The sequence below is a fragment of the Tursiops truncatus genome, chromosome 14, assembly GCF_011762595.2.
Source record: "Tursiops truncatus isolate mTurTru1 chromosome 14, mTurTru1.mat.Y, whole genome shotgun sequence".
In the NCBI taxonomy this organism is placed as follows: Eukaryota; Metazoa; Chordata; class Mammalia; order Artiodactyla; family Delphinidae; genus Tursiops; species Tursiops truncatus.
Window position 1 is genome coordinate 10,793,739 of NC_047047.1, and position 26,664 is coordinate 10,820,402.

The following is a 26,664-nucleotide window of genomic DNA, read 5'->3' on the forward strand; positions in this document are numbered from 1 at the left end:
TTTGCTTTTCTTTTTTTTTTTTTTTGGTCTTTAAAAATATAATTCAGCACAACATGCACCCCATTCTGGAAAGCCGGGTCGGGAAGCTCTAACTCAGTCTGGGACTCAGAGCTCCCACGAGCAGAGGGTCTGGTACATACCAGGCACAGCCAGGGCCCTTTCCTGGCTCACTGGGCTAGGTATGTGCCACGAGCCCGGCTGCCCGTGAGAGCAGCGGGCCAGCCAGGCCCCAGAGCCCTCCAGGAAGAGGCGGCCAGTGTGGAAGTTGTCACGCTCTGTGTCACGCAGCTCAGGGCACGTGGTCGCACCTGGAGGGAACTGGGCCTAGGCCCCAAGCCAAAGACTGCCTTGCTTGGGCTGGACGGTAAGCTCGGTGGGCTGTGAGGTTGCCTGTTCCCCAGAGCTTCCCCGGGGAGGTGGCGGGGAACTGGGACCATCCGACCCATCAGAGTCTCCCTCTCGGGGTTGGCAAGAGCCTGGAGGTCACAGTAGGGACAGATGAGGGGACAGCCCCACCTCCACCTGCCCTCGGCCCAGCGCCTTGGGCCCCTAGACCCGCCACCCTCCTGCCCTGCTGTGCCTGTATCTGCCTGGGTCCCCTGCGCTTCCCCAGCCTGCCCAGGCCCTGGGGACCACCCCCACTCCCTGAAAGATGACCCATAAGCACGGTGTTCAGGACCTCGCGGACAAGGCAGCAGCTGAAACTCAGAGAAGACACGAAGGGCAGGAATATGAACGGGCTGCCTGGGGGCCCCGGGGTGAAGAGGGGCTGGGCGTCCAAACCCGCACCTGCAGGAGCTGCCCCGCTCACGCCTGTCATGGGAGCATCAGCTCAGGGCACAAGGAAATGTGACTCTGCTCAGGGAAACGTATCTCCCCCAGAGGTCTCGCCGCAAACTGGGAACCCCCCGCCATTCGAACCTCCCCCACGCCCGGCTGGTCCTAGCTTGTTGCCTCTGCACCTCTGCTGACTGCTCTGTGGGATGAGGCACAAGGAAGGTGACATTCAGCCAGGACCTTCTAAGCTTTTCCACTACATTTCCTATATTTCAACATAGGATCACAACCAGCTTAAGAGGTTGGAGGTTTGGCCCATTTTATGGATGAAGGGGCTGAAGCAGAGTGAGGTTGTGTAACGTGTGCAGGGCCGGGTGGGCGGTTGGAGGCCCTGTTCCACCCGTGAACATCAGGCACTGCAGCCCGTTGTTCTGCAGTCACTGACACATGCACAGTGTCTCACCTGCCAGCCGCACGTGGCCGAGGCCAGTGCCCTAGAGAAAAAGAATCTGGAGGGTCTAACGCTTGACCCTCTGCCACAGAGCGGTCCTCGGCGCCGGGCATCTCGGGGAGAAGGTGGGGTGGGGTATTCTAAGGGTCTTTTGCCCCGGAGGGCGTCTTTGGACAGCCTCTCTGGGCGCCCTCCGGCACCTCACGTCAGCATCACGGGCGCTGGCTGGTGTACGGCTGGCTGCACGCCTCATCGTTTTAGCTAGGACATTTCTACAAATCTTTTTTATGGGTATTGAAAAGAAACAACCTTGAATTTGAGAGTCATAATGTTCCGCTTCTGCAGCACTCAGAATCTATGTCACCCCTGAGGCTCCGAACCCAGCCGTTAGCAGGAAAAAGAGTCCTCTGAACCTCAAGGAAAGACACAAATCACTTCAGAAGGCCAAAACCCCTTCTCTAGACACCCTCAAGACTGCCTCCTTCGGAGTCGACAGACTTAAAATGATGTGTAAAGTGACAACTTTGACACTCCACAGAGGGGAGTATCTAGCCTGGCCCCAGAGTTCCTAGGACATGCTGGTTGGTGACCAGAAACAAGGAAAAGCCAGGAGGCGCAACAGCTGCTGTCCGGGGGCTGCATGCCCACTGGCCATGATGGCTTATCACAACTTGGGTGACTTTTATGACTTTTACCTGGATATACAAAATCTTTAAAACCTGGTTGCCCTACGGGTGAAAATAATAAAGCTTTCAGTGAAGACGTAAGGAAGCCAAGAAAGTGTGTGGCATGTTCTAGAAAAGAGCTCCTTCCCCGGCATCGTACTCTTAACTGTTGTTTCCACAGGTTGGGACACAAGGTCAATTCTTAGCATTCATGCATTTTCTTCCTCCTTTTGGGCCTAGGGCTCTTTAAGTAACCAGTCAAATCTTGATGTCTCTTTACAAACTTGGACTGATTTGCAAAGATGTTCACCGAAGTTTTATATATAGTTGTAAAAAGTTGGCACTGGTGTATTTGTCCCATCATATGGGAATGGTTAAATAAATTATGGTACATCCATAAGATGGAAAAAACAGCAACAAGTCCAAGATGGTGTTTTTCAAGGCTGTTTAACACTGTGGAAACTTGGTTATGCTCTAATGTTAAGTGGAAAGCTATAGTTACACACAATTATATACACAATGAATACCGAAACTACAATAAATCATACATATATGTGTATAAACATGTAGCTGGAAAGAAATATAACAAAATGTCAAGAGTGGCTATCTCTGCATGGTGAGATTGGAGTTCACTTCTATTTCCTCCTACGTCCCTTCATTATTTTCTATACGTTGTCTTTCGAATTTAAAAAAGCTATTGAAATTTCCACCAAAAATGACAAGAAAACCATTTTCCATCGTTAACAGTGCAAGTTTGGAATAAGAGGAAAATTTTCTACACGACACTTCAGTTAGATACTGCCCTGGTCTGCCTCGGCCCTGCAGAGATGGGCTTGACCTGCGGCGCCGGCCTCTTGTCCCTGTTTCCAAGAAGGAAGCAGACGGGGCTCAGGCCGGGCAGCAAAGGATGGGGAGCAACGCTTGAAACTGACAACAAAGTGTCTCAGTACGTCTGACTTAAAGCATCCAGTGTTTTCTGTGTCTTTCAGGATGTTTTTGATGCTGTAATGAGATGCAGGAGAAGGTTATATAATTGTTTACATTGGGGGCTTTTTTTTTTTTTAAGAAAGGTGTCAGGTATAAGCCACAGGATACGTGAAGGTGCTGAAGACACTCATGGACCCCAGCGTGGAGCGTGACCATGGCCACAGCTTCCCTGTCCCACGACAGCTCTGACCAAGGGGCAGTTCCACCTGGAGCGCTGTGCGGTGGGCGGGAAGGGGTGCTTTCCAAGGCTGTACCGGCTGCAACGGAGAGGAGGCCACGCGGATGGGCCCCCCCACCCCCGGGGTGCAGCCAGCAGGACTGGCCAGTGCGAGTTCCCTGCTTAGGACGGAAGCAGCACTGAAGGCCAGTCTCTGATGTGGCTGCACGTGACCCTGCGTAATCACCCACATGCCCCTGGGCATCTCCCATCTGGCTTCCTTCACTCCCCCTGCAAATGTTTAGATCATAAAATTTGCTTCTCCAATATAGGCCAGAAAACTTGGTTTCAGAATCCTGCACGCTCCAAACATCCTGCCAACACCCGTGCTCCTGATGAGGTGGCCATCACCCCCCGGAAGGATGTTTCACATCCGCACTCCCCAGCCTCTGGAACAGAGGACGTGGCTCCGTGTGGCCAGCCTAGGAATCGGCCCCCAATATACAGGGGAGCCCACGGGCAGGGGTAGCCTTCCAGCTGGCCTGGCGCTCAGGTCTACGGAGTCGGCCAGGCCACCGAGGTGCAGGGGGCCTGAAGGAGGGGCCCTCGGGACTTCTGCCGCCGCCAGGACAAGGTGACATACGCCCTAGAGCTCTTCTGCTCTGTGGGCTGCATCTCTAATCACTGTCCTTCCTAACTTGAGGATTTGAGACAATGACATGAGATCATGGTGAAGGCTTGGTACCTATGATAAAATGGTGAAAATCCTATGTAAATGCAAGTTATTTTGATTTTTTTTGAAAAAACTTTTTTTAAGGCAAAGTAACAATAAGCCTAAAGATGTAGTCATTAATGATTTCAGGTAAGAGTTTCTGCTTCAGGCTGAGGAAGCGGAATGGAGAAGAAGGAAGGACGGGCGCTCAGAGCAGGGCTGGGGGCGGAGCAGGGGGCGGGGCGGAGGGCAGGGAGAGACTGGGGTCAGCCAGTGACAGCTACAGGGGGAGGGCAGAGGAGGGCGGGGCCCGCAAGGACAGCTCTGGGGAGCTGGGCAGGGAGGACACAGGGGTGTGGGGAGCAGAGGTAGAGGCCCAAGGGTCGCTGGGCGTGCAAGTCTTGGGGACGGAGGAGATGATAGTAGGCCCTCACCAGGGACCTGGAAGGACTTCAGGTGCTGGGTTTGGGACTGGAGCGTCTCCGGATGCCACGCTCCGGGAGGCTGGTAGGGGCGCTGAGCTACAAGATGCTGCCCAAGGCTTTCCTTCCTAAAGCAGATGTGAGCAGAGGCACACTCGGCCGTACCACTAATGTGCACTGTGCAGGCAACGATTTTCACATCGAGTTTGAGAGCAGGAAGGACCCCTGGACCAGCATTTCCCAATATTTCTCCTCATCACCACCAGCACCACACAAAGAGGGTTTTGTGGTCAAAAGTCGAGGGAAATGCTCACTGAACACCCTGAGGAGTCCTCTTCCTGCAGGTATTTGCACGGCCTGTAATATGCTAACAAGTTTCGTAAGAGAAAAGATGGGGCTTCCCTGGTGGCACAGTGGTTGAAAATCTGCCTGCCAATGCAGGGGACACGGGTTCGAGCCCTGGTCCGGGAGGATCCCACATGCCGCGGAGCAACTGGACCCGTGAGCCACAACTACTGAGGCTGGAGCCTGTGCTCCGCAACAAGGGAGGCCGCGATAGTGAGAGGCCCGCGCAGCGCGATGAAGAGCGGCCCCCGCTTGCCACAACTAGAGAAAGCCCTCGCACAGAAACGAAGACCCAACACAGCCAAAATAAATAAATTAATTAATAAACTCCTACCCCCAACATCTTCTTAAAAAAAAAAAGAGAGAAAAGATGGAAAAGTCATTGTTTTCCAGGTGCACTTGACCAAGGAGAGACACCTACAAGCATCTGGAACACCTTTCACTGTTGCTCATTTAAAAGAAGAAGAAGGAGAAGCTAAGGAGGTTGAAGGACTTAGCTGAGGCCATTTGACCAGTTCACCGTGGATTCAGAAGCTACCCCTTCCCTTGTTTACTCCCTCAGGTATATCTGGCCCAGGTCTCCCGCTCCCCTCAGGTAACCTGCTTACATTGAATTCCACCGTCTTCCCTTCATGCAACCTCCCTCCCTATCACCCCAGAAGCAATACTATGAAGGCGAATTTTGTAGAACCTTAAACCATGTGTCCCACTGCTAAATATACACATTGATCGTGTGCTGCTTGGAATTACACTGCAGCTCACTTAAGCATGGATGTATGTGATGGTTCCATCCATTAGGAGCCAACAGAACAAGAGTATGTAACCGAAACGGTGGGCTTTTAAAACCAGATGGAGGGAGGGAGACGCAAGAGGGAAGAGATATGGGAACATATGTATATATATAACTGATTCACTTTGTTATAAAGCAGAAACTAACACGCCATTGTAAAGCAATTATACTCTAATAAAGATGTAAAAAAAAAAAAAAAAACAGATGGAATCCCGGCTCACTCCCTCCTCAGGAGGCCCTCTGTCACTCACCCTCGATGGCTCACAGTAGGAACAGAGCAAAGAGACACCCCCTCATCGTGTCCAGGACCAAGGGCAAGCCCCGAAAGAGAGTGATTTGTTTAACAGCCTCACAGGAAGGCTGGCTGGTGTGAGCTTTTTTAAAAACCTTGTCTGGGTATAATTCAAGTACCATATAGCCTGGCCTCTCCCCATCTCTCCTTTCTTGTATCTGGACCAGAAAACAAAAGGAATCATGATCTTTCCTTGTTGGACAGAAATAAACTGCTGAGCTCCTTGTTGCTTTCATGGTGGCCCTCGGACTCAGGGTCACCAGCCACTGAGATGCGGAGCACAGGAGGAGAGAGGAAAGGCTCGGTGGGGCTGCTGGACTAAGGTCAAGGATGCAAAAATAAGAGAAGAGGAAAGTCAGGGCCTAAAAGAGCTCACAGCCCAAGGTGCTGGGGTGCGGCCTCTGCCGTCAGAGCTACCCACCCACTGTGCCCACCCCCAGGCCCCCCCAGTGGAGACCTCAAAGGCCGAGACTAGGATGCCTGGAGGAGGCCACCCAGCTGGTCTCCTTCAGCCACAGACAGTCTTATCCCACCTGTGTCCCAGTGTGCGGTACAAATGTATTCCCTATGTGGACCCTTGCAGAGGATGCTCTCCGGCCTCTCTGGGATTGGATTAAGCGCCCTTCCTCAGTAACACCATGATTAGAAATCTTGTTCTGTGGGTTTGCATGAGTGACAGCTGCCGGAGCCTCTGCTCCCCATGTGCCCAGGGCTTACACGTTAATAGGTAGTCGGTATCATTCTCACCAAACGTTTGCCATGTGCCAGGCACTGTTTAAAACACAACTGAGCACTAGCATAGATGTGGGGTGTAGGCACTATGATTAATCCCCATTTTAGAGATGAAGAAACTGAGTCAGAGAGAGTTTATATTACTTGCCCAGGTCAGACAGGTATAGTCAGGCTCCAAACCCTGGCAGTTTGGTTACCAAGGCTGTGTTCTTAACCACTTGTCATTCTGACTCTCAAGGAATGTGTGTGGAATCACTGATGGTCGAGGCCATCAATCAAGTTTCTTTAGAAACCGACTTCACGCAAAATATTACACTAGACGTGTTGCCCCAGAGTCAAGACAGGAAAGTAGGAAAGAAATAAAGAAGAGTGGTGCTGGTCAGTTCCCACACAGTGATGGCTAGTGTGATCCCATCTGGGCAACGACTGTGCAGACATCACCTGGCACAGGTGAGCAGGGGGGTGTCAGCACGAGCATGGCCAGTGCTTGTCTCTGGGGCTGGATCTCAACCAAAATGGACGTTCTTCCTTGCATTTTCCTGTTTGAATGGTTTTCATTTACAGTGAGTATTATTTGCTTTTACAGAGATCTTTTGAAAAGTTCACGGTTTAATCCCTGCCCGTGGTGTTCACCATCTGATTGGGGCAATCTACTATAAACTAATAAAAAGGAAGATGTAATGCACCCCAATGTTCACAGCAGCACTATTTACAATAGCCAAGATGTGGAAGCAACATAAGTGTCCATCGGCAGAGGAATGGATAAAGAAAACGTGGTACATATATACAATGGAATACTACTCAGCCATGAAAAAGAATGAAATAATGCTATTCGTAGCAACATAGATGGACCTAGAAATTATCATACTAAGTGAAGTAAGTCAGACAAAGACAAATATTATATGGTATCATTTATATGTGGAATCTGAAATTTGATACAAATGAACTTATTTAAGAAACAGAAAAAGACTCACAGACGGAGAAAACAAATTTATGGTCACCAAAGGGGAAAATGGGGAGGGAGGAAAAAATTAGGAGTTTGGGATTAACATATACACAATACTATATACAAAATAAACAATGAGGACCTACTGTAGAGCACAGGGAACTATATTCAATATCCTGTAATAAGAATGGAAAAGCTGAAAAAGAATATGTGTATATGTGTAACTGAATCACTTTGCTGTACACCTGAAACTAACACAATCTAAATCAACTATATTTCAATTAAAAAAGACAAAAAAGGAAGATGTAGGACACCCGCCCTGACCAGTGGGGGAGGAAGCCCTGTGGCCAGCGGCTTGGGGAGGATTCATGGCGCAGGGAAGGCCTGTCCCAGAGCTGAGTGAGAGCAGTGCCCAGAGATGGGATCTGGGTACGATGAGTTCAGGAGAGCACGAGGTGTTTCTAGAAGGTGTGTTCCACAGAAGGTTGGTTCTGCTGTGGTTGTTTTTGTTGAATTAAAAATGTTCGAAATGATGCAAAAGAGCACATCACTCTCCATTTCTTTTCTCGGCCACTAGGAAACAGCACACCACACGCCAGGATGTTACCCTGCAAGGTCAGGTGAAGGGCGAGGCGGGCCCAGCTCAGCCGTGGGAGAAGCGGGGCCCACACGGCTCCCCGCCCCCCCCCTCCCCGAACCAAAACACCGCAGAGGAGGTTTTGGGAATGAAAACCACAGGTGAGTCAGCACAGGGGAACCATGTGGAGAGTCTTCATTCCACTCTTAAGACTTGAAAAGAACTTTCCAGGGAAAAGGAAGCCTCCCCCCACCCCCCACCAAGTGAGGTGGCAGCAGGCTCAGGTCACATGGGTCCTAACACAGTCCTCCTGCCTCCTGCCACCCCCTGCCCGGGTTGACAAGGTCAAGTGAAGCTCTCCTCCTGGCCTGAGCGGCCTAAGGACTCTTCTGCCACGCCACGAGGGATCTTAGTTCCCCGAGCAGGGATCGAACCCGGGCCCCCTGCAGTGGAAGCACAGAGTCCTAACCGCTGCACTGCCAGGGAAGTCCCCAGAGGGCTCTTCTAACTCCCGGTCCCCTGCACGCCCGCCCCTGTGGAGGCGGGGAAGTGATCCCAGAATGACGGGGCAGCCACCATGACATCTGTCTTTGCTGGGTTTAATAAAGAAGTTTGTGGGTGCATCGGACTCAATTCCCTAATAGTAAAAAAACACCCTTCAAAGTTTTCAAGGAAAAGTCCATGTCTAGGGATGGGAGGGAAGGGGGCAAACTGAGAGGGAATTTTGCCCCAGAGGAGTGAATCAGAAATACACCCGCCCCGTCCCTAAACGCGCTAAACCTTCAGCACAGCTGATGACTCCGGGTACTTGCGTGTCTGGCACTGAGCTAGGCTCTGCGACAGTGATCTCCTTCCGTGCTCAGTGACCTCGTACCGTGGCTTCTACTATTCCCCCCTTTTACCGACAAAGAGCCTGAGTGCCCATGGTCACCTGGCAGGTAAACGGCAGAGCTAGAATTTGAGCACAGGCCAGGCTGACTCCAAATCCTAGGCTCTTGGCCACCCCATCGCCCTGAAATGTGGCAGCAGACTGCCTCATCCTGGTCAAGTCAACACGGGAACCGGCCAGATGCCCAGGATCAACACAGAGCCAAGTCCAAGCTGGAGTGGCAGCTCACCAAAGGGTCCTGGCCCTCCAGTCACCAGCGGTGTGGCAAGACATCAACAGAGCCCCTCAAGACTTTCTTAAGTACAAAGTCGAGCGTGTCTACGACTCCTGTGATGCAACAGCAACTTAGGCTGGAGAGAGAGAGCGGAGGAGAGGGAGAAAGGGAGGCGAGGATGGGCAGACACTGTCTCCCAGAGTCTGGACCCTCTGCACGCTGACGAGTTGCCGTCGGCAGGCTGGCAGGTTTAGCAGAAGCGACTAGCGTGTGCAGGAAATGCCTTGCGTCCCTCAGCCCGCTCGGCTGGGCATTCAGGGCCCCCACCTGTGCTCTTGGCTCCCTGTGACTCTGCAGTTGCCTGGAGTCCTGCCGGCAGCAGCCATCCTGCAGCTCCAGCCACCTTTGGTGGCCCAGGGCCGTCCTATGTTCACCCTGAGCGTCACCAGCCTGCTTTCTGTTGCTGGGGGTTCCCGGCTCCACACGCCTGGGTGAAGGAGGGCGGAGGGCAGATCTCATTGCTCAAGGAACAGGCACTTCCCTGAGACACAAGCTCTTAATCCAGACCCATGGGTCCAAGCTGTCAGGCCGGCTGTGCAGACGCACTGCCTCTTCAATGGGAGCTGGTCCGGCGCTTGCCTTGGGTTCTCAGAGAGGCCACCCTGGTTAGGTGGGTGAGTCCGGGAGGAGAGGCAGAGATGCCTTAAGGAATAACCCTCCTCCAGCTCCGCAGTCAGGCTCTGACAGATCCAGGACAGCACCAGCTACAGCAAAAAAATGAGCATCGGGGACTTCCCTGGCGGTCCAGTGGTTAAGACTCTGTGCTTCCAATGCAGGGGGTGTGGGTTCGATCCCTGGTCAGGGAACTAAAATCCCATATGCCACGTGGTGTGACCAAAAAAATGTAAAAACCTTTTTTTTAAAATGAGCATCAGATTCTCGGCAGCTAGGAGCCCGGTGTTTCCAGCATTGAGTCAAGGTAGAGCAGCCTTCCCAGACGCACAAGGCCCGCTCTGGAAGGGGACTCACCAAGGGCAACTCGACCCTCTGCTGGGCCCGCTACATACTCTCTCTTCCTTTATTCTTATACAACTGTTTTCTTTTTATGTACTTATTAAATATTCAAGTATAAGTCCTCACTCATGCAAACATTACAGAAGTCTACAGAGATGCGCTAGGGCATGTGCACACCCACAGTCGTGCTGTCCTCTTATTCCAGGTATTCTGGGAAGGGACAAGCTGACCCCGAGAGCCCAGCTGCCTGCAGCAGCAATATCCCGCAAGTACCAGGAGGCAGAAGCAGGCGAGAGCCTGCACAAGGCACCCTGAGGATGCCAGGGAAGGCCTGACGGCAGAGGCAGCGGGCGCTGAGGACACACCCAGGCCCGGGTCCCTGAACTGCCCAGGCCTGGCCGCATTGCAGAATCTCAGCCTCCATCACCCACTTAGCGTCTTAGGAATTCATTATCCGATTGCTCCAGGCAGAATCCAGGAGCCTGGAGGAGGCTGCAGGCAATCTGCAGAGGCCTGCAGAGCGAGGGAAGTAGCATTTGACGCCAAACATCAGGAGAACCCTCAGAGGATGGATTTTGATGTTTTAACATTGACAACAGCTCTGACTGCATCTGAAGTTACCGGTCCTCTGATAGAAGGACTTGGTTGTGATAAGTTTATCAATAGCAAGTGATGAAACTGCTTCAAGAGAACCTCTGCATTCAGGACAGTCATATCAATCTGGTAGCTTGATTTAAAAAAAAAAAATTAAAGTATGTGAGAATAAGGCAAAGCACTGATGAAAACAAAGGAAGCTTATCATGAAAAAGCATCGGAAAAAATTGGGGAAAAAAATCAAAAGCATCTAAGACTCCTCTAACATTCTTTGAGTTTGGATTGGTCTAGATTCTTTTCCTCACGTTGTGGACAATGTCTTCCAAATTGCTCCGCTGAAGTGTAAAGGAAAGTTTTGTAAACTTGAAGCTTGATTAAGAAAAATTGCCGATGATAAAGCCCATGATGATGAAGGAAATTAGAAAATAGTGATGAGAAGAATAAGGAATTACAGCTATTGGGACTGGAAGGCTATAGAGAAAGCTTGAGGTTTTCAGAAGTTGTGTTTTCATCATGTCAGAGTCAACGGAAGTTTTTAGCGTAGGATTGGTTTTGTGTTTTCTGAGATATCTCATATGGCAAGGAAAGTACATATTATATATAGTATATGATGCCATGTTTTCAAGAATATCTGAAATTTCTGGGGAAAAAAGGGTAAAAAATTAGATTCTCTCTAAGTACCTTCAGGGCTGAGTTAAAGGCAAATGCTTCCAGTTAAAGCTCAAACATTCCCCCAGGGGCCTTGGCCTCGAGGATGCCACGGAGACACCGGGATGGGCAGACAGGGCACACTGCTGCGGTCAGAGCGCTTCCAGAGGGCAAGTCCTCCTCCCTCGCATCTCACCCGCCCCGAATACTACTCGAGTCTTACTGAGTCCACCTCAGAAGTATTCTCCTAGAAGACTGTGATCTGGTCATCCACAAAATCCAAGAGCCCGTTGAAGTGAAAGAGGCAGGGCTGGCTTTGTAAGACCACTTGAGTCAGCTGACGCACCTCAAAAGACGAACAAGTAATTCACCCACCAATTTCAAAACCCACTCCAAGGCATCAGGGCCTGTGTTTCCCTCCCACGCCCTCTTTCATTCCTGGCAGTGGTTGTGCACCTCTACCCCAAGCTGCTCCCCCTGAGTCACCCTCTGCCACGAGCCCCTGCTCAGTCTGGGTAGGTAACCAATTTGGACCAAGGAGGCGGAGCTTCCAGAGAGCCCGGGGCCCCAGGGTGTCCCGCCCCACGGTCTTCCTGATTGAGGCCTTGGGGAGCTCTGTGCTCCTGCCTGTTAGAGCCAAGGTTGAGAACATTCTTCTCTCCATCAAGGCTCCATCCTGGTCTTCCTCCAAGGCCTGCGGTACTGACTTAGCGCGACTAGTGTATCACGTTGCCCAGCAAAATGGGAATCATGACCTCCGGGACTAGAACTCCCTCCCCAGGAGCCAGACCCAGAGCTCGGTGCTTTACTTGGGGAGCAGACACAAAAGGATGGTTTTCAACTACCATAGGAAGCACCTGAGGGCCCCAGGCATAGCTAGCATCCCAGCCCACGCCGGCCTGACATCCAAGCCAGACCCTCCAACCACAGAACCTATATCGCCAGCCAGTTCTCAGCCTATAATGAATTATTTCATTCCTTCTGAAAAACAAGAGAGAAAGACCATCAAAACCCAGGGAGCTGCCTTTTTCACTGAATCCACAGTTTCCAAAACACGGCCTCAAGGGACTCACTTTTTTTTTTTTTTTTTTTTTTTTGCGGTACGCGGGCCTCTCACTGCTGTGGCCTCTCCCGTTGCGGAGCACAGGCTCCGGACGCGCAAGCTCAGCGGCCATGGCTCACGGGCCCAGCCGCTCCGCGGCATGTGGGATCCTCCCGGATCGGGGCACGAACCCGCGTCCCCTGCATCGGCAGGCGGACTCTCAACCACTGCGCCACCGGGGAAGCCCCAGGGAACTCACTTTTAAAATTTAACTTAGAAGATTACTAGCGGGATAGATAGGTGGTGAAGGGCACGCGGGGGAGAGAAGTGAGCTACAACGAGGTCAAAGCAACATTCCCTCCTCGCAGGGCTATTTGGTGGAAATATGTCTGACTGGCCAGCCATGTCACCAAGCACGCTGCCACCAATTGGCCGGGAGAGGGTAATCGTCCATCTCCAACGGTTTACTTTGCTGGTAGCTATTCAAGCACACTCAGAGCCCAGCTGGATGCACAGGACCGCCCTTTACTTCACATCAGGCCATACGTTCCAACCCTTACAGCACCCACAGGGACGGGGGCGTTGGAAGCAGTCATTGCCCACCCCAAGCCAGGCTCCTGTGGTCACCCTCTCGTGGGCGCTGGGGGGGGGGGAGCTCTTCTTTTGTCCCCCGTGGCCCCTTCCCCTACTTTGGTGTGGTCGGGTGGGGAGATGGAGGCCCTCACTGTGGTCTAGCTTCAGGGTAGAGTAACCACAAGACAATCAGACTGCAAAATTAAACTCACCAGAGCAGGGTTCCTCTCTGCTTTTATGCTAAAAGAGCCTCTTTGTAGTATCGCGTCATATTTCAAAAATGTCCTCTTGTGTGTGTTGGGGTGTGGGAGGGTAGCTACATACATATAGGTCCCAGGAAGGAATGGGGAAGGGGAGAGAAGTCATCCCCATTGCATTTATCACATTCTGTGTAAATTTTCAAAATCCATTTGTGGTTAATAGGAGATGCTGCATTCTACCTGCACAGGTAAACCTAGGTAGTTATTTCAAAAATGGTAGCCCCGGGACTTCCCTGGCGGTCCAGTGGTTAAGACTCCACCCTTCCAAGGCAGGGGACGCAGGTTCGATCCCTGGTTGGGGAACTAAGATCCCACGTGGCCTGTGGCACGGCCCCCAAAAATTTTTTTTAATTAAAAAAACATTTCTTAAAATGGTAACCCCGTCTCCATCCCCACCAAGGTAATATTTTCCACTGAGTCAATAATGCAAAACAAGCCCATTTTTCCAGGAGGTGAACAACACAGCAGGTTAGAAACACACCATCCGTGGATTTTGCTCCTAACAAAAGCACCTTGTAAAAAGGAGCATTTTAAATGAGACCCAGGACACAAATACCCTTAAAAGTTGCAACACTGAGAAAGAGAAGGTGTCTGCACAAAACAGCATGTTCCACGATTCCCCTGAACCTTAGGGCGGACGGCTCTCAGGCCAGAGTCTGTCATGGACTCACGGAGTAACCCCGCACCTGGTCCAGCCCTGTCGGCTCTGGGCTGCAGCCCTTCCCCGCCAGGAAAGTGATCCATGCCTCAAACGAACTCCCCTGGGAGAACCAACTTCTACCAGAGCCCCCGCCATCTGGACAGCTTCAGAAACTTAAGCTCAAGGACCGAGAGTATAGCCAGGTCCCCTCAGTTTTATTTTCCTCACAGGTGATTTTTTTTAATGTTCGGTAAATGGTTTTAGACAAAGAAGAACCACTTTCAGAGGTTCGTAGAACGGAACCCTGTTTCAACTTTGGGCCCGAGGAAATGCAAAAGGAGACCGATTCTAGATCGCTATAGCCCCTATCCTCCTGCCACCACCCCCCTAAAGATAAAAGGATGGTCTCGGTGATGAGGACCCCACAACTGAAGCCCCCATGGATTTCTCCCATCTGGAGTAACGATACTTACAAAGCAGGTTTTTCTGGTAGGACATTGAAAGGACACGGAGTCATCCTTTATCCTTATTTCCAACTTCTGGGTAACGTTTTTCAGTTTTTTCCACATAAGTTTTCTTTCTCTCATTTGTCTCCACATCTCCAGGAGGTAGATAAAGGAGGTAAGCTTTCCATTTTGGCCCTTAGGGGGAAACGAAGGCCCACAGTGATAAAAAGAAGTTACGCGCAACCTTGGTGTGAATTGCAGACAGAGCTAGATCTGGGGCAGAACGGGGGCGCCTCCAGGGGGCACCCACCCCAGAGAAGAGGGACGTGTAGAATACTGGGGAGCCTCGACCTCTGCATTGCTGCACACGGCAGCTCTGCTAAGATCTTCCATCTCCTAACTGATGCAAGATGGAAGGACTCACACCTCCTCACTCCCAGCCCGGCGCCCCTGCCCCACAAGCAAACCGCAAGATCTGGTTTGGGACCCCAGAAGGTGGTGGAGGAGGTGTCCTGGCAGAGCGCACCCCCATCTCAACTACGGCCTTGGCAGGGCCCAGCCAGGACTCACAGCTGGGTCACGTTCTTCATGTTTTTTTGTTTTTGTTTGGTTTTTTATTGACATATAGTTGATTTACAATGTTGTGTTAGTTGCAGGTGTACAGCAAAGTGATTCAGTTATATATCTATTCTTTTTCAGATCCTTTTCCATTATAGGTTATTACAAGATATTGCATATAGTTCCCTGTGCTATACAGTATGTGCTTGTTGATTATCTATTTTATATATAATAGTGTGCATATGTCAACCCCAATGTCCCAATTTATCCCTCCTCCCCTCCTTTCGCCTTTGGTAACCATACGTTTGTTTTCTATGTTTGTGAGTCTGTTTCTGTTTTGTAAACATGTTCATTTATATCATTTTTTAAAAATTAGGTTCCACGTATGAGTGATACCATATGATATGTCTCTCTCTTTCTGACTTACTTCACTTAGTATGACCATCTCTAGGTCCATCCACATTGCTACAGATGGCATTATTTCATTCTTTTTTATGGCCGAGTAATATTCCATTGTATATATGTACCACATCTTCTTTATCCATTCCTCTGTCAGTGGACACTTAGGTTGCTTCCATGTCTTGGCTGCTGTAAGCAGTGCTGCCGTGAATATTGGGGCCCATGTATCTTTCCAAATTAGACTTTTGTCTGGATATATGCCCAGGAGTAGGCTTGCTGAATCACATGGTAGCTCTATTTTTAGTTTTTTAAGCAGCCTCCATACTGTTCTCCATAGCGGTTGCTCCAGTTTACATTCCCACCAACAGTGTAGGAGAGTACATTCTTCATGTTTTTAAAGACAATTTATTAAAAGAAAACAGGAAGTGAGTGAGCAGAGGAAAATGGCTGGTCTTGAATTGACAGCAATGTTCTCTCCCCACCTTTTGAACAGTCCTCCATGAGAAATATATGCTAAACATAGAAATACGGGGGAAAAGTGGTTTATGTCTTTTACACATATTCTGCAACATTGACATTTTGTAGCTTTGGGTTTATATAACTAGCACTTTTTATCTCCTCTAGCAAAGCATCCTTTTCAAAATATTAGAAACGTGGCTCTCATACCCTCATATATATACGAAGCACATTTATTCAACCCGTTAATGAGGGAATCAACGGGATGGGAAAGCTGCTTCTCAGAGCATTTGAAGAGCAGAGATGTAGAGTCAGTTGGAAAGAAAATGCTGAGATAAGTTAAGTGTCTTAGTCTGTTCAGCTGCTATAACAAAATACCATAGACTAAGGAGGTTATAAACAACAAAAATTTATTTCTTCCACTTCTGGAAGCTGGGAAGTCCAAAATGATGACACCAGCGGATACAGCGTCTGGTGAGGACCCCATCCTGATTCATAGACAGCTGTCTTCTCACTTTGTCTCACATGGCAGAAGGGGTGAGGGAGCTCTCTGGGGTCTCTTTTATAAGAGCACAAGTCTCCATCTCCATGACCTAATCACCTCCTAAAGGCCTCGCATCCTAATACCCTCATCTTGGGGGTTAGGATTTCAACGTGAATTCGCGGGGGACACAAACTCAGTTCATTGCACTAAATTACATACAAAACTGGTTAATATTCTATGGTACAATAAAACTGTAACATCGGAGTTTTATTGTAAGTTTTAGGTTTTTTCTTCAAAAAACTAAAAACAGAGCTACCATATGACCCTTCAATCCTACTCCTGGGCATATATCCAAACAAAACTGTAATTCGAAAAGATACATCCAAAAGAAAATGTTCATAGCAGCACTATTTACAATAGCCAAGACATGGAAGCAACCTAAGTGTCCATCGGCAGGTGAATGGATAAAGATGTGGCACATATATACAATGGAATATTACTCAGCCATAAAGATGAATGAAATAATGCCATTTGCAGCAATATGGATGGACCTAGAGATTATCATACGAAGTGAAGTAAGCCAGAAAGACAAATACCACACGATATCACTTATATGTGGAATCTAAAATAGGACACAAATGAACTTATCTACAAAACAGAAACAGACTCACAGATACAGAGAACAGACTTGCAGGTGCCAAGGAGGTAAGCGGGTCAGGGAGGGATGGGTTGGGAGTTTGGGGTTAGCAGATGCAAACTATTATATACAGAATGGATAAACAACAGGGTCCGACTGTAGAGCACAGGGAACTATATTCAGTATCCTGTGATAAACCATAATGGAAAAGAAAAATGAATAAATAAATACCCTTTCTCCATTTATTCCTTCCTTTACACCCCTGAGGCCCCCCCCCAGTCTATGCCTTTACCATACCACGTGGAGATTACCACAATAGTACACAATGTCTTCCCAGTCCAGACCCCCCAATACCGCTAACAAATTAATTCATCCAGCAAACACTTACTGAGCAGCTTCCAAATGCCAGAACTGTTCAAAGTTCTGGTGATCATCAGTAAATAAGACAAAGTTCTTTGCTCTCACATATTTCCTTAAGAGCAGGGAGAAAACAATTCACAAGAATAATGTCAAGTGGTGATAAGTAAAACAGAAACAGGCAGGGTTAGTTAAGGAATAAAAGAATGATAGAGGGTTATTTTATTGCAAATGCTCACAAAATTTCTTAGATAAGAGCTGGTTTCTTATCCTCATTACTGCAAAAGCAGATGAAATCCTTCTGTAAACTCAGGAGAACTAGAAATTTATTTTAAATACTTGGGCAAGTCCCTGGAATAGAAATGTTTCATTAAAAGTTCTCCTGTGTTTTGGTATTTTAATAAAGACCCCATGATATGAAGCTTATTTCTTGGTTATTAAAAAAAAAAAAAAGAATGATGGAGACAGAGCTATTATTTTATAGAGAGTTCCTCCCACTCTGTGGTGAGGGAACTGAAGGGGATGAAAGAGCTAGCCATGCAGATATCAGAAGGCAAGTGTTCCAGGTAGAGAAAACAGCTGGTGCAAAGGCCCTGGGGCGGGTGTGTGCTCGCTGATTAAGGGATGTCCAGCTGTCTGGTAAAGGAGGAGAAAGTGAGCAGAGTGATCTGGGTCAGAGGTGAAGCTACACAGACCAGACCATGGAGAGCTTTGTAAGCACCTGGAATATTACACTGAGGGGAAAGGGCAACCATTTGATGGTTTTGAGCAGAGGAGTGAAATGACCTGACTTGTTTTTAGAGGATGCTGAGGACGGCCTGCAGTGGGGAGAAGCAGGGAGTCCAGCTGGCCATCACTTGCAGTGGTCCAGATGGGGCGTGAGGGTGGCTTTGAGTGCCAGGTGGGGAGAAGTGGATGGATTCTGGATATATTTCACAGGGGGAGCCAACAGGATCACTGATGAATCAGGTGTCAGGTGTGAAAGAAAGAAGTGTCAGAGATGACTCAGAGTTTTCACCCTGAGTAGCTGGGAGAATGGAGTGCTGGGAGGGCGGCCTGGAGGAAGAGCAGGCTGGGGTGGGGGGGGGGAGCAGGCAGGGAGCTCGTTAAGGGGTGTGTCAAGTTCACGATGACTGAGAGGTCCAGGTGGAGATGTGAAGCAGGCTATATGTGTCTTGAGTTCAGGGGAGACTCCGGACTAGAGGCTTACACAGGACAGCACAGAGCATGTAGCTGGTATTTGAGGTACTTGCATGCAGGCAGGCGCACGCGCACACAAACACACGCCGCATGTTGTAGTACAGTTGACCCTTGAACAACAAGGATTTGAACGGGACGGGTTCACTCATACACAGATGTTTTTCAATATATACATGCTACAGTCCTACACAACTGGCTGAATCCAAGGAGACTGGGGGCCAGACTGTAAAGTTACACGAGGCACCCCAATCCCCTTGTCGTTCAAGACTCAGCTGTGTATGTGTCTGATACTCAGATCGTTGACGGAACACAGATGTTTGCTGGCGGACAGATGGAAGCCGACAGCATTTAGAAGGAATCTAAAGGCAGGCTCCGCTGCCCACTTAGAGGGGGAGCAGAGAAAGCGGGGAAAGCCCTTCGAATCGGCCTGGGCGCCTCTAGCATGTTTGTCTAAAACAAGGCTTCAATATTCACCTTCCGGAACCATCCAAGACACCCCGTTGTCCAAACGCTTGGCTCTCAGAGTCTGGTCATCCTCCAGTCCCCGCAAGCCCACGTCCCTCCTCCCCCGGGTAGCCTCCATCAGGGCCAGTCCCAGCCCTCCCGCACACCCCAAACACACACACACCACGCCCCACCCACACCAGTGGCTGGTTCACGCCGTTTGTCTCTCTAGGAGAGGCAGCCCCTCTGTTCTGCTTGACTCATTCCTACTAAACCATCCAATACTGTCCAAGCCCCGTCCGTCCCATAAGAGCTGCTGTAACCCTTGCCCCACGGAGCCCCCCATGATATCCCCTCCCCTGGCCAGGCCTAGACCTGTGACCTTGACCACTGACCAGGCACCAGTTGTATATCATCCTGTGACAGGGGCTCTCCCTCTCTCCTAGCGAGGGTGAGGCCTGCATCTCTGTGTCCTGCTTCCATGGTGTTCAGCGCCACGTGGCCTTCAGTAGACATTCGTTCATAACGCCGATGAGAGCCGTGTGGGCAAAGGGAAGGACCACCCGTCATGGCGCCCTCGGTGACCCATGCCCCTTGGTGGCCCACTGCAGCGCCCACCTGATAACCTGTGCTCAGCCCAGCGTCCTCGGGAGAGAAAAAAACTGGGGCTTTCTCTTCCCACACCATGACTTTCCACTTCGCCTGGCTGCGTCGAAGTTGGGTGAGAACAAGATGAGGTTCCCCTGGGGCCCCCTCCATCACCCCCTCAACCACCCTTCCAACCGGGAGAAGTGTCCCCTGGCCGCCCGCCTTGGATGAAAGAGCCTTCCTCCAACTGTAAATTATTTCTAAACTGTGTATCTTGTTCAATGAGTTTCAAAATTGAAAGAAAATACTTCTCCCACAATTACAGTCATTTTGTAACTAAACCCCGCAGTTTCCCAGCTCCTTCCAAACCTACTGATTTTAAAACAGAAAAATATTGTCGTTTCCCAACATGGTCTTTATAGAGTAAGCCTGGATGTGTACAGGCGACCACTTGCCTCTCCGGGATTATCCTAGGACTACTGGATTAAAGACAAATTAGGTAATATTGTACGCTGTTCTCTTTCAGAGAGATTCTGAAAGCCGGGTTTTAAGGGAAGCAGGGGCACATCAAAGCACACACCAGGGCAGTCAGGGACCTTGAGACCAGCGGAGGTGACAAGAGAAGCTGACCCCAGGAAAGACTTGGCACCTGGAGGCTGGAGGACTGTGTGCCAGTGAGGGCCTGCCATCGGCCATGGGACCGATGGGTGTGCCTACCAGGGCCTTCCAACATTGGGACAGGACCCACATACCTTTACAAAAATGAGCTATAATCCAGAGGTTCATGGCGTGACATTTCCTGGTGTCTGGTCACTGTTCTCAGTGGAAAAATAGAGGTAATCCCCCTGCCCCCAAACAAGGGTTTAGATGGAGTGAACCCCACCTAAACTTGACCCTGGGCCTTAACCTCCACGTGTGTCCCCAGAAGATGCTTGGATTCCCACTATTGAGCCATAAATAAACCAGGGGTTCTACAGCTACCACGGTCTCAAAAATGGTGAAAAAGTGAGGCGGCATCCTGAGAATTGAGGACAGTGTGAAGAAGCCTTTTTTTCAGAGGCCAAATTTTACCTAGTGATGAATAAGTGACACTGTCTAAATGCCACAAATCACGTGATTCGAGACGCAACGGGACCACGGACATGGTACACACCTGCCACAAAATATACAAGTTATTGTTTAGTGGGTAGGATCTCAGTTTGGGAAGGAGAAAGTGATGCTGCCCAACGATGTGAAGGTACTTAATGTCACTGAACTGTACACTTAACAACGGTTCAAATTGCAAATTTGACTTATGTATATTTTATTACAATAATGAAAATAATAAAACATTTCTAAGATTAAAAAAAAAAAAAAAGCTAGCACAGAGCTGGCAAAGAAGAGGAGGAAATATCCACTCAAACGCCTGGATCAGGTTGGGTCAAATCTCCCTTCGACTTTTCAGTTACTTGAGCCAATAAGTTTATTTATTTATTTTGGCCGCCCCACGCCTCATGTGGGATCTCAGTTCCCCGACCAGGGATGGAACCCGCGTCCCCTGCAGTTTAGGCACAGGGTCTTAAGCACTGGACTGCCGGGGAAGTCCCATACATTTTTGTTTAAGTCTTAAAAGAAAAATTGGCCAAACTTCTAGAGAAGCAACCGTTTTGCACTTTGCAAGGTCCAGGGGCGCCGTGAGCAAGGGGCTTCCAACATACAGCAGTGACTCAGGTGCTGCGCAAACCGGGAGGCCCTCAACACACCCAAAGAGCTCTGAAAACCATGTAGGGAGTTCTAGCCCCAAGCCAAGGCAAGTGGTTCAGCCCCAGAGCTCCTTTTTTCACTGGGAGTCAGTTTTCACCAGGTGGGAGACACAGAGCCATTGACCCCAAGCAAGCACTCAGCAGAAACCTTGCTTAGCCTCAGACACTTGTCATCTCGGATTTAAACTTGACCCAGCCTGCCCCTGCCGCAGGTGAGATAAAGGTCAGGGAACAAAAGAGTTCCTCGAGGCTCAGAATCTCCATGGTTAATCACTTCCCACCCGATTTGACAGCCACAGATATTTTTCCCTCTTGCCCTCAGGCATGATCTCAACACAGGGTGAACTTGAAACTTGCATGTGAGGTGCACACGCAAAGCTGACACACGAGAGCTGGAAGGACGCTCAGAAGGCCTGACTCTCGCACGGACTGTGGCGAGATGTATTTGGTTTTCTCGGGAGGACAACACAGACCTTTGCACAGTGCTGAGAGTTCAACACTGGGGTCATCCCATCCAGAGATATGTAATCATCTTTTGCCTAAAAGCCACATACCTTAATTACATGTGGATCCAATAAACTTCTCGAAAATCATTGTACAGATAGGGACCCGTGGACGTCAGGAAGACCAGTTATATGTCCCAGACTAAAAGTACCCATTTGGGAAACAAATTGCTACAGTCACCTTGAAAAACTGTTGGGCAGTACCTTACAAAGTTGAATATACGTCTACCCCACGACCCGGTAGACCGAAGATAAATGAAAACACAAGTCCACACAAAGACCTGTACATGAATGGTCACAACCACTTTATTCCTCATCACCCAAAACCAGAAACACCTTGAATGTCCATCGAGTAAAGTCAAATGGTGGTGCGTCCAGACAGTGCAAAGCCACTCAGCAAAAAAGAGGAACAACCACAGATACCCGAGAGGACAAGCCTCAGATAGATTCCGCTGAGGGAAAGAAGCCACGTGCAAAGACTACACACTGCTCGATTCCATTTATCGGAAATTCTAGAAAAGGCAAAACCATAGTGATAAAAAAACAGGTCACTGGTTGCCGGGGCCAAGGTGGGGATGACTCCAAAGAGGTTAAAGGGGACCTCTTGGGGCGAAGGAGGGTTCTGTATCTCGATTGTGGCGGTAGTTAGACAACTATGTATAATCACCAACATTCATTAAGGGTGCTCTTAAAATGGGTTGATTTTCTGTTACACAAATTACATCTCAATACTTTTTAAAGGTCCCCACCTCCGTTCTCCAAAAAATCAGTCTATAGACTCTGTCCCTGTCCTTCTTTAACAAACTTGCTGTCTGCACCTCTGTTCCGGCACAAAGCTGTGGTTACATGGAACGAGAGGCCGGGAGGGAATCCCTGGTGTCCCGTCCTTGCTAGAAAAAGGTGGTCTACGTCAGGGCACACCTTCAGAAAGCCAGAATGGGATCCACAGGCTGGCCACTGATGTGTCCCAGGAAAAGCAGACAGACATAAAGCGATCCACCCCAGAGGGGATGCATTCCGTCACCCCACAGAAGAGGGGCCCCCAGAGAGGAGGGGTGCACCCCAGGTGATCACAGGTGAAGATGGAGCAGGTCATGCAGGTGCCCAGAGGGGAACATTGCCCCAAGGATTAACCCTGTGAGTTCCTGGACCACTAAAGAAAGGCCAGCATGATCTTTAGAAACTGGCCGTAAAAAACACGAAGGATCCCAAGGCGTAAGCGCCACGAGCATCTGTAGCTCAAAGGAATAAGACGAGTCTGTGAAAGTCAGAGGGACAGGAACACAGCAGATGTAAGTACTGAGATGCGTCATCCCATAGAGCCTGGTCAGATTCTAGAGAACCAAACTTCTCTCTTTGTTCCTCGCTAGAAAACAAACCATGAAGCTGCTTCTTTCGGGGGCAAACAATGAAGGTCATCTATGTTATTTTTTCAAATTGACACATGCCCTGAGCCTGGGAAGATTCTTGAGCAGGCATGTGAAGTGCCCACGGTGGGAGTCTGCAGGTCAGCAAACTGACCGCACTCCCTTCCCCCACCTCACTGTCCTGGAAGGTGTTGGGCAAACACAGGACGACCAACGCTACCACATTACATGCCAACCGTTGCTACCAATTTTTGCGAAATAACAACGACAGCATCACAGATTTTCTTGAAGCCAAAACCCCAAATAACACCAACAATACCGCAAGAGTCCCCAAATTAAAGGTTGCCACAGCCAGGCATGAAAGGGCTGTGAGGCACCCCCAGCCGTGGCCCTCAGTCTCTGCTGAACTCTGCCCACATTCCTGATTTCACAAGCCACAAGAAGGTGCTGGGCCATTTGCAACCAAACTCCAGGGAATTTGCAAAAATAGAGGAGGATAGCTAATGCCCCGACTCAGCAAATAATCTACAACCTTCGCATTTCCCAGGGCTCCGGGTCAAACGAGCTTCCCCTACTCTACTTCTGCCTACTCTACCTTCTGTCCTTCTTCCCCCCAAGGGCTACGCTCCTCAGCCTTGGGAGGAAGGAGGGTTCTCTGCTCTGTAGCCCCTCCAGGAGAAGAAATGGCCAATCATATCCTGTCTTTGGTTAGTTAACAAAAGATATAAGCTACAGGGGAAAATGCGCAGGGTCGTTCGCTCATGAGTGGCCAAGCTGGATCTGCATTCACTGCTCTCTGCCTGCATTCTATACCCATAGACACAAATAGGTTGTATTTTAAATTGCCTGCCCGGAAGCTGAGCTTCTCTCCTGGAAAGGGAGCTTCTCAAACACCAGCAAGCGTATCTCAGAACTGTAAAATGAATCAAGAGATACCTGAATTAAGTAGAGGCAGGAGACCAGAAGGGGGAGCTCTCACGCCCTGCGACCATAGCACACAGCCCAACGGGAAGAAGAAAAACGCCTCTTCTTTCCTGGTGAGGACTCAGCCAATGAAAAGCCATGGACTCCTTGTTTACTATAACCCTCTCAACTTCCTCTTCCCCTCTATAAAAGCATCCTCATTCTCTTGCTGTAGGGAGACTTCCGTGTGGCTCACCATGGTTGCAGACCCCAAATTGCAATTCTGTGGTGATTCCTGATAAACCCATCTTTGCTGGAGAAATATCCGGCCATCTATTTATTTCAGATCAACAACTACCGGCAAAGACAGAGGCCAACCGACCAGGGTTAGGGATGCGTGTGCTGTGGGACGCCATGACCAAAATGAGCGCATCCTCGAGACCCCCCCCCCAGGTCTGCTCCAGCCATTCGCCCCCCAGCCTTCCTGTGCCTTTAGCCTCAGCCTCCAACTCCCCATCTGTAAAATGGGGCACCATGCTGTGACACGGGTGTGTTGTAAAGAAAGAATGAGATGAAATCAGAGAAAGGGAGACGCCTGCTCCCTTTGGATAAATGTGCATACGCCATGTCCCTGGCAATGTTATTAGATATTTCAAACGATAAACTGTTAACCAAGATGATTACTGGAACAACCTTCCAGAAGTTATTAGCTTCCATTTAATAACAAGCCATTACCCACAAACAACCCATTAATTATCAGCCAACAAACGTCTTAAAGTTTCCAATGCTCGATGAATGATGTGATTTTTTTTTTTAATAATAAAACTGGAATTCTCCTGCACTTGAATGAGTTGCACCTGCCTCTGGGCAGCTCGGCTGTTGGCTGACTGCAGGAACACAGCAGAAATCTGGGAACGGCCTTCTCCCGAAAGGCTGAGACCTTCCGAAGTCCAAACCCCAGTTTAACCAGAAAGTGGCAGTTCTTGTGCAGGGACTTATCCCTGACCGGCGGGGCGGGGTGGGGGGGCCGGGGGGATGGCAAAGAGTCCCAGGGCTGGAGCTCCTCTCTGGCTGCCTCTCGCTCCCCACTGCAGGGAGCACGTCCATCTGTCTGCCAGGGAGCCGTCACTGTGGGCTGTCCGCTGGGTGCAGCTGCAGAAGTCACGCTATCGCTCTCATACCCTGAACTTTCTCCTCTCTCCCCAACCTTATGCTAAGCAGACGTCCAGAGGAAAGAGTGACAACACTGAAAAGCACCTCCGCTTCTGTTCCAGAGGCTTCTACATGCATCATTAGCTCGTTCAAACCTTGCAGCAGCTCCAAAGTAGCTATCATCACTCTCGTTTTTGCCAAGTTCACAGAGCAAATACGTGGCCAACGTGGGACTCAGGTGCGCACCTGCCCGAGGGCATCACCCAGCCAGCCCACCTCACCAAGCACCCTGACCCTTCACGGAAAAGCTTATTACACCCGCCCTGCGGGTCTCCCCCACCGTGATTCTCAGCTCTGTGAGGGCAGACTGCCTTTTACTGACTTGTGTCTGCCACAATGTAGCTCCTAGGGGATGTGCAAGAAAAGTTTTTGAGATGAATGAATCTAGAAATCAGAGGCCAACCCACAATATATGCAGTTGACCCCCAGAGAATGTTTGGCGGGTGACTGAAGGGTGCTGTGGGCAGACACTTCTGGTGACCGCTGCCCCACTTTGAATAAATGGGCGTGCGCTGTGTCCCTGGCAATGTTATTGCATATTGCAAACGCCTTGAGAGTATGGTGGCCAGGCAGAGGACTTCAAGCTTCCCAACCTCCCTGGTCCTATTCCAGGGAGAGGCTCGGTGAGGAAGGGATTCCTGGGACCTGCCACCCGTGTGGGGGGCAGGAGGGCGACACAGTGCAGTTAGCAAATCAGCCTGCCTCGCTCCTGTCCTCAGAGGACCTGTAGCTGCGTCCTCTTCAGTACTAGCCTGGTGACACCTCAAGAAATTCCAGTGACCTAAGATTGGGCCAAATGAAGCTGCTCTCTAGTGGGTCCCTGGGGTGTAGATGTACACGAAGAGCTCCGTGGTTGGATGCTCTGAGGAGATGGCACAGGGGGAGAGAACTTCTTTATCGCAAGACCACCTTCATAAGAAGCTATCAGGTTGCCTAGCCCACTCAAAAGAAAGTCCTAGAAAAAACAAACTTAGCTTCTAGTGTCCACACACCACCTCACACCCATTAGGATGGCTACTCTAAAAAAAAAAAAAGAAGAAATAATACATGTTGACAAGGATGTAGAGAAATTGGAACTCTTGTGCACTGTTGATGGGAATGTAAAATGGTGCAGCCACTATGGAAAACAATGTAGCAGTTCCTCAAAAAATTAAAAATAGAGCCACATGATCCAGCCGTTCCACTTCTGAGTATATACCCATGAGAATTGAAAGCAGGTCTCAAACAGATATTTGTATACCCCCGTTCATAGCATTATTCACAATAGCCAAAAGGTGGAAGCAATCCAAGTATCCATCAACAGAGGATGGGAGAAACAAAACGTGGTCTATATATATATTGGAATAGCATTCACCCTTATAAAGGAAGGAAATTCTGACACCTGCTACAACATAGATGAACCTTGAGGACATTATGCTAAGTGAAACAAGCCAGACATAAAAGAACAAATACTGTGTGATTCCATTTATGTGAGGTACTTAGAGTAATCAAATTCATAGACAGAAAGTAGAATGGTAGTTGCCGGGGTTTGCAGGGAGGGAAAAATGAGGGGTTAGTGTTTAATGGATACAGAGTTTCCATTTCATAAGAGGAAAACCTATGGAGATGGATGGTGGTGATGACTACACAATATGAATGTAT

At 49.5% G+C, this 26,664-nt stretch overlaps 1 protein-coding gene across 4 annotated transcripts in view; it reads right to left on the reverse strand.

The window, feature by feature from the left end:
• ANAPC1 (anaphase promoting complex subunit 1) overlaps positions 1-26,664 on the reverse strand; it is a 155,106-nt gene continuing 128,442 nt past the window's right edge. The window contains exons 49-50 of one of the 4 annotated variants that reach the window (XR_012325604.1): positions 14,201-26,664; positions 1-2,895 (exon numbers count right to left, since the gene is read on the reverse strand). The exon at positions 14,201-26,664 is cut by the window's right edge and continues 8,226 nt beyond it. The gene's annotated coding sequence lies outside the window, so the exon portion shown is untranslated. The other 3 variants (XR_012325605.1, XR_004521806.2, XM_073791128.1) reach the window with 3 other exon arrangements.